This window comes from Myotis davidii, unplaced genomic scaffold (assembly GCF_000327345.1).
Source record: "Myotis davidii unplaced genomic scaffold, ASM32734v1 scaffold415, whole genome shotgun sequence".
Taxonomy (NCBI): domain Eukaryota; kingdom Metazoa; phylum Chordata; class Mammalia; order Chiroptera; family Vespertilionidae; genus Myotis; species Myotis davidii.
The window spans coordinates 3,884,848-3,892,310 of NW_006287951.1; the positions used below are offsets into that span (position 1 = coordinate 3,884,848).

Below are 7,463 nucleotides of genomic sequence, written 5' to 3' on the forward strand. Positions count from 1 at the left end.
CACTGGGATCCGCAGAGCCGAGAGGCCTCCCAGCACCGGGATCAGCGGAGCCGTGCGGCCTCCCGGCACCGGGATCAGCGTGATAGGGGGCAGCGACCAAACCCCTTGATCGCCCTTCGGCTCTGTGTGTGACAGGGGGCGGGGCCACAACCTTCCTATCCGCCCTGCTCTGTTTGTAACAGGGGCAGGCGTCCCAACCCCGATCGGCCCTGCTCTGTGCCTGGTAGGGGGGAGCTCTGTGTGTGACAGGGTGCGGCACCCCACCCCCCCGAGGCCCTGCTTTGTGTGTGACGGGGTAGAGCCATAACCTCCCCATCAGCCCTGCCCTGAGTGTGACAGTGGGGGCGCCCCAACGCCCTGATCTGCCTTGTTCTGTGTGTGACAGGGGATGGTGCCCCACCTCCCCTTTTGGCCCTACTCTGGGTGACAGGGGGGAGCTCCTCAACCCCCTGATCAGTCCTGCTCAGTGTGTGACAGGGTACCGAGCCTCTACCCCCGATTGGCCCTGCTCTGTGCGTGACAGGGGGTGGTGCCGCAATCTCCCTATCGACCCTGCCTTGAGTGTGACAGGTGGCCGTGCCCCAACCCCCCAATCAGCCCTACCCTGAGCTGACCAGGGGTGGCAGTGCAACCTCCTGATCCGCCCTGCTCTGTGCATGACAGTGTCTATAATAAAAGCCTAATATGCTAAGTGTCTGATTGTCCATTCAATCAATCAAAGTGCAATATGCTAATGATATGCTAAGGCCACTCAATTGCTCGCTAAGATGTGCATTGATCACCAGGGGGCAGATACTCTGACCGGTAGGTTAGATTGCTGCTGGGGTCCGGCCGATCAGGACTGAGCAAGACAGACTGGACATGCTCTGGAGCCCTCCTGCGGTCTGTCCCCGGCTGGTCAACCTCCTGTGTCCCTCCACGGCACATATTGTGCACTGGTGGGGTCCCTCAGCCATGTTTGTGCCCTTCCACAATCCGGGACCCCTCAGGGGATGCCGGAGAGTCTATATGACACTCACAGACCACCAGAGGCCAGACACTCAATGCAGGAGCTGACCCCTGGTGGACAGTGTGACCCCACAGGGGGAGTGCCGCTCAGCCAGAAGCCGGGCTCATGGCTGGTGAGTGCAGTGGTGGTGGCGGGAGTCTCTCCTGCCTCCGCGGCAGCGCTAAGGATGTCCGACTGCCAATTTAGGCCCCCAGAGTGCGAGAGGGCACAGGCCGAGCTGAGGGACCTGCTGAGTGCACGAATTTCGTGCACCGGGCCTCTAGTTGTTATATACAAAGATGAGAGAAATAAGATCTTAAGAACTCGTCCTAGATACAAGAGCTACAAAGTTCTGGTTCTGGTAATATAACATCTATGTATTCTCTACTAAACAATGGAGCTTCACTTGATTTGCTAAAGGAACCTTGGAGGACAGAAGGACTGCTCTTCCAAGAAAGGAACACTGGGTTCTGATACTAAACAGAGACACAAGCTACTAATGGAAAAGTCTATTTTAGAAGTTTTGTGTGAACACTGATGGGGGAGGAAGGAAAAAGGTGCCAAGTTTCAGAGACAAGAGCCAGCAACAAAAACTAGAAGATTTACAATCTCTGACTGAGATGTGAACAATTTTATGAGAGATCCACTGCAAAGTAAAGCTTATGCAGCCAGCAGAGAGAAGAACATTAATTATCTAATCCCAAAGCATTTGAATTTTATAGTAGCCAAGAATGATTAATAGAAAACAGAAATAGCAATGAATGGTCCTCACAAATATTTGGGAACTCAATGTGGTCACAAACTATAGATATCTAAAGATATAAAACACTCTCTCAGGGTAAATCCAAGAGAATTGATTTTTAACCCAGCTAATGGACGATGTCAAAAATGTCACCTATTTTTGGTGCAACATTGGCTTTTGGCTACCTGATTTCAACAGACCCAAAGATCTTGCTTAAAACAGTGATCAGCAAACACTTGTTTGGAGAAACTATTCATCAACCTATCCATTTACCCACCCATCCATCTATTCACACATTTATTGAGCAACATATATGTTCTAGGCAATATATCAGGTCCTTGTATACAAAGGTGAGCAAAACCAGAATTTTCTAAAAACTTCTGCTTTATTTTTTCCAGCTTTATTGAGATAAAGTTGATATGTAATGTTGTGTAAGTTTAAGGTGTACATGTTGACTGAATATACCGATAATTATGTATCCAAAATGATTACCACTATAGCATTAGCGTGTAACGTCTCCATTCCATCACATTACCCATTTCTATTTTTGGTGAAAACATTTAAGATTTACTCTCTTAGCAGCTTTCAAGTATGTAATACAGTATTATTAACTATAATCACCATGCTGTACATTAGATCCCTAGAACCTTATTTATCTTATAACGGGAAGTCTATGTCCTTCGACGAACTTATCCCTGTATCTCCCACCAATCAAATAACTTCTATTTTAAGTGAGAAAATGGTCATGTAATATAACTGAACTAAAAACAGTAACAGAGCTTTAAACAATGGTATAACAATGGAACCACAGTGCTACTTTAAGTTTGGCACACTAAAATAAATGCTATGGTGGTAACCAAGAAGATGGGGCCAGATCCTACGGATCCTTATTTATATAAAGAAGACTAAGGAAGCCAAACATTACTCTGGAGGCAAGGAGTGATCACTGAAAGGTTTTGAGCAAGTAAATATCATGAAGAGATGTGAGCCTTAAAATTTTTTTTTTGTTTCAATGTGGAGAATAGTCAAAGGTAAAGGTGAAGGAAAAGGACCAAGGAGACATACCACTGCAATAGATTCAAAACAAAGGAGGAGTGGTGCAAATAGAGTTTAAATTAAGATATTAATGGTGATGGACAAAGTGGGAGAAATGTGATAGTCAAATATTAAAGAAAATCTACTCAATTTGGTCACAAACAATTTGGTCTAAAGAGATAAAACACTCAGAGTAAATCCAAGAGAAATGATTTTTAACCCAACTAATGGGTTAAATATTTCTACTGAAGGAAGTGATTAATGGACAAAAATGACTTCTGTTTCTGGTTTGGTCTACTGGGTGGATTTATTCACTAAAGAAAACAAGAAAGAACTCTCTGCCCCGACTCCCTGTAGGAGGCAAAACTCTTATTTATGGATGCCTAATCAGTATGTCCCATAAGTAGAGGCCAACTGACAACTTTAATTCATATATGATTGGTACAGAATAATACCCTTTTTCCAAACTTCAGGCCACACTGGCTTGTACATTCAAATCCAAAATTTCAGAAAAAAAATCACCAATGTAAACTAAAACCATTAAGTGGCAAGTTGGTATAAGCAGAATGTTAGTTACACAGTGACAACTTATTTGATAATTGCAAAAGGGAAAAGTACTTTTACAAAAAGATTCAATGATCATCACCTTAAACAACTGATGAATCTTAGCATAATTAATAAGTGGACAACCTGACATATGTTACCTTTTGTGAAGTACACAGCATCCCACATGAAATTTTCTTGCAAAAAATGTGTAACTGTTATCTAATTAAGTCATTAGGTCTAACTTTCAATTATAAAATATAGGAGTTACAGAAACCATGTTAAATGATACAATGAGGAAAAATGTCAGAGAAGTAAAAATGTGGGATACATTACAAGACAACTAAGTTGTCATCTAAAATTTACTCTCATGCTAAAAAAATAAAAATAAAGCAAAGGAATAATTTTATATTTTGAAAAAGTCCTAAAACACACCAATCAAATGCAATATATAAATTATGGGCTTCAGCCAAATGGGCTGCTTTGTTTTCTCTTAAATACCCGATGTAAGCTTGTACTTCTGGGCCACTTACCCTTGTGTTCTCTTCCCCCAGGTAATTATGCATGTTGCTCCATCACCTCCTACAAGCCTTTACTTAATGTCACATTCTTAGAGAGATTCCCCTGGCCATCCTACTTAAAATAATCCTCCCCTCTCAATCTCTCCTATCTATCTTTTCTGCTTTATTTTTCTGCATAGCATTTATTGTCATTTGTCATATGTATTTTACTCATTAGTTTTCTCCCTCAACTAAAATGTAAATTTCATGAGGACAGGAATTTTTGCTTGTTTTATTTAGTACTATATATATCCTTAGTGCCTGGAATGTTTTACAGACACTCAAATATTTCTTGATCAAATGAATCATCACATAAATGATACTGTTCAAAATGGGTCTAAAATAATGGTAAGGATATCTAATTTAACCCTATAGATATTTTTTAATTACTCAATCATACATTTTGAAAACTCATGTTTCCTTAGCCACAGATATATATTAGGAAAATACATAAAGTCAAAGCAGCAATGGAACTGCCAATATCACTCCATTTAAATATGTCTTGCCCAAAGGCATTAATTAATTCCATGAAGTGCTACCAAATGTCTGGTCTCTACTCTCATCTATGGATCTTCACAAACATTTCATAAAAAGTGGTAAATGATCAAATTTTTATTAATTTTTTAAAATAAAATCCAATATACTGATTGTCTTTGAGAAGCACTAGAATGAGAGAGCAGAGGAATACAAAGGCATTACAGTAATATTAATATTTCAGTTCTTAAATTGGAGGTAGTAGACTTACATAGCTTATACATGCTACATATATACATCTATGTATATCAAATGCATAAAAACTGCATTGGGGAACAAGGAAAAGGATAAACTACTTATCCTTAGAAAGATCCAGTGGAAAATACTTTTACAAAATAAAACTATGAGTGAATTAAATAAAATTTATCATTAAATATACTCTGAATTTTTGTTTTTAAGTTTTACCACACATTTAAGAAAAAAAGGAATCATCAAGATTAATTATTTAGATAGACTGTTGCTAATTAAGTCTAAGCTAATTCTTCCAATTCTGGCAAAACCTCAGACTTTTGAAATATCAAGAAATTCAATTGGCCCATAGAGATATATATACACCAATTAAGGAATACTGCAAAAATACATTTGGAAATAACATTTCCACATGTCAATGCTATAAAAATTTTAATATAATTTTCAAAGCCCATCTTTTACTAATCTCTGTATTTCTAGCATTTATCTAGGACACTGTCTAGTATGTTTAGGAGAAAAATGTTTTAGGAATCGCTTATTTATTGATATTAAATTCAATTTCATTCTCTTCAACTTTGTATCTCACTGTTCCTCCTATACATCCTAAACTCCATCTTTCCTATAAGCTCCTTCCTGGCTTTTCTGGTGAATTCTTATTCATCTTTAATACCTAGTTTAGGGCTATTTTTGAGGCCCTCGACCTCAGATAATTTATCCTTTGGGTTTTCACTGGGTCTTATATTTCTTAAATATTGCACTTGTCAAGGTATTAATACTATCCTATCTAATAATAGAGAAACATAGTAATTGACCGTACCTTCGCTACGCCTCCCATTGGCTAATCAGTGTGATATGCAAATTAACCACCAACAAAGATGGTGGCTAATTTGCATACTGCAGACAGGGCGGGACAGCATCATCCCGCATCCAGGCCCCCGTGTGCCGCCTAAGCCCCGCTCCCAGCATCCCGTGTGCGACCTGCCCGGGGCGTCCCATGTGTGACCCGACCTGGGTTGGCGCCCCAACCCCTGATCGGCCCTGCTGTGTGCAGGACCCGGGGAGGCGGGGCAGGCACCGAGGGATTGGGCCTGTCACCTGCCACCCGGGGAGTGGGCTTAAGCCAGCAGGTGGTTATCTCCCGAGGGATCCCAGACTGTGAGAGGGCACCAGTGGGGCTAAGGGACACCCCCCCACCCCCCGCCAGTGCACAAATTTTTGTGCACTGGGCCTCTAATCCTACATAATAAAACCCTAATATGCAAATTGTCCAAACAGCAGAACGATCAGTCATTATGATGCTCACTGACCACCATGGGGCAGATGCTCAATGCAGAAGCTGCCCCCTGGTGGTCAGTGAGCTGCCATAGGGGGAACACCGCTCAGCCAGGAGCTGGGCTCACAGCTGGTGGCTGGTGAGCATAAAGGCAGTGGTGGGAGCCTCTCCCACCTATGTGGCAGTGCTAAGGATCCCTCAGGGTCCCAGACTGTGAGAGGGCGCAGGCCAGGCTGAGGGACACCCCTCCAGTGCACAAATGTCATGCACCGAGCCTCTAGTTAGTATATAAAGATCTCTCCTCATTTTTAACATGAATTCATTGCCTAGAGCATTTTATAATCTTGTTGACCTCTAAATATACATTCCTAACTAAATGTTTGACATACATTTTCAGTAGAAGGTATTTATTGACAAAACACAAAAATAAACTAATCCTATATAATAAAAGCCTAATATGCTAAGTGTCCGGTAGTCCATTCAACCAATCAAAACATAATCCTACATAATAACAGGGTAATATGCAAATTGACCCTAATGGCGGACAACCAGTCGCTATGACGCGCACTGACCACAAGGGGGAACTCTGCTCAGGCACAAGCTGAGTGCATGAATTTTCATCCATCAGGCCTCTAGTATGCTAATGATATGCTAAGGCTAGTCAACTGTTCACTATGACATGCACTGACCACCAGGGGGCAGATGCTCTGACTGGTAGGTTAGCTTGATGCTGGGATCTGGCCGATTGGAACTGAGTGAGATGAGCTGGACACTCCCTGGCTGGCCAACCTCCCTCATCCCTCCCCAGCCCCCGATCACGCACCAGTGGGGTCCCTCGGCCTGGCCTGCACCCTCTCGTAGTATGGGACCCCTCAGGGGATGTTGGAGAACCAGTTTTGGCTCAGTCCTGGAGGCTAGGACAAGGGACCCCACTGGTGCATGAATTCGTGCACCGGGCCTCTAGTCTCCTATTGATTCCCAGGACAGGCCAGCACCAGTTGGGGCACATGCAGGAGGTAACCAATCTATGTGTCTCCCTTATACTGACGTTTCTCTCTCTGTCGCTCCCCCTCCATTCCACTTTCTCTAAAACATCAATGGAAAAATATCCTCTGGTGAGGATTAACAACAATAACAACAAAAAGTCTGAAAGACCAAATAGTTAATTTATTTAAGACTTGATAAAATAAAGAGTTATACCTAAACCCAGCCAGCATGGCTCAGTGGTTGAGTGTTTACCTATGAATCAGGTCATGGTTCAATTCCCAGGGGGGAACATGCCTGGGTTGCAGGCTCAATCCCCATTGTGGGATGTGGAAGAAGTAGTTGATCAACGATTCTCTCTCATCATTGATGTTTCTATCTCTATCCCTCTCCCTTCCTCTTTGAGATCAATAAAAATATTTTTTAAGAAAATTAAAAAAAACATACCTATAATGAATTTAAAAGGTATAGAATCTAATACCTGGCTTTTGCTAGTTCATTTAGTAGGTCTTAATAATTATCTATCCTATATAATAAAAGCCTAATATGCTAAGTGTCCGGTAGTGCATTCAACCAATCAAAGTGTAATATGCTAATGATATGCTAAGCCTGCTC

General features: G+C 42.0%; 1 protein-coding gene across 6 annotated transcripts in view; it reads right to left on the bottom strand.

Moving 5' to 3' along the window:
• Positions 1-7,463, bottom strand: part of STAG1 (stromal antigen 1) — a 336,264-nt gene that overhangs the window by 162,274 nt on the left and 166,527 nt on the right. The window lies entirely within an intron of this gene.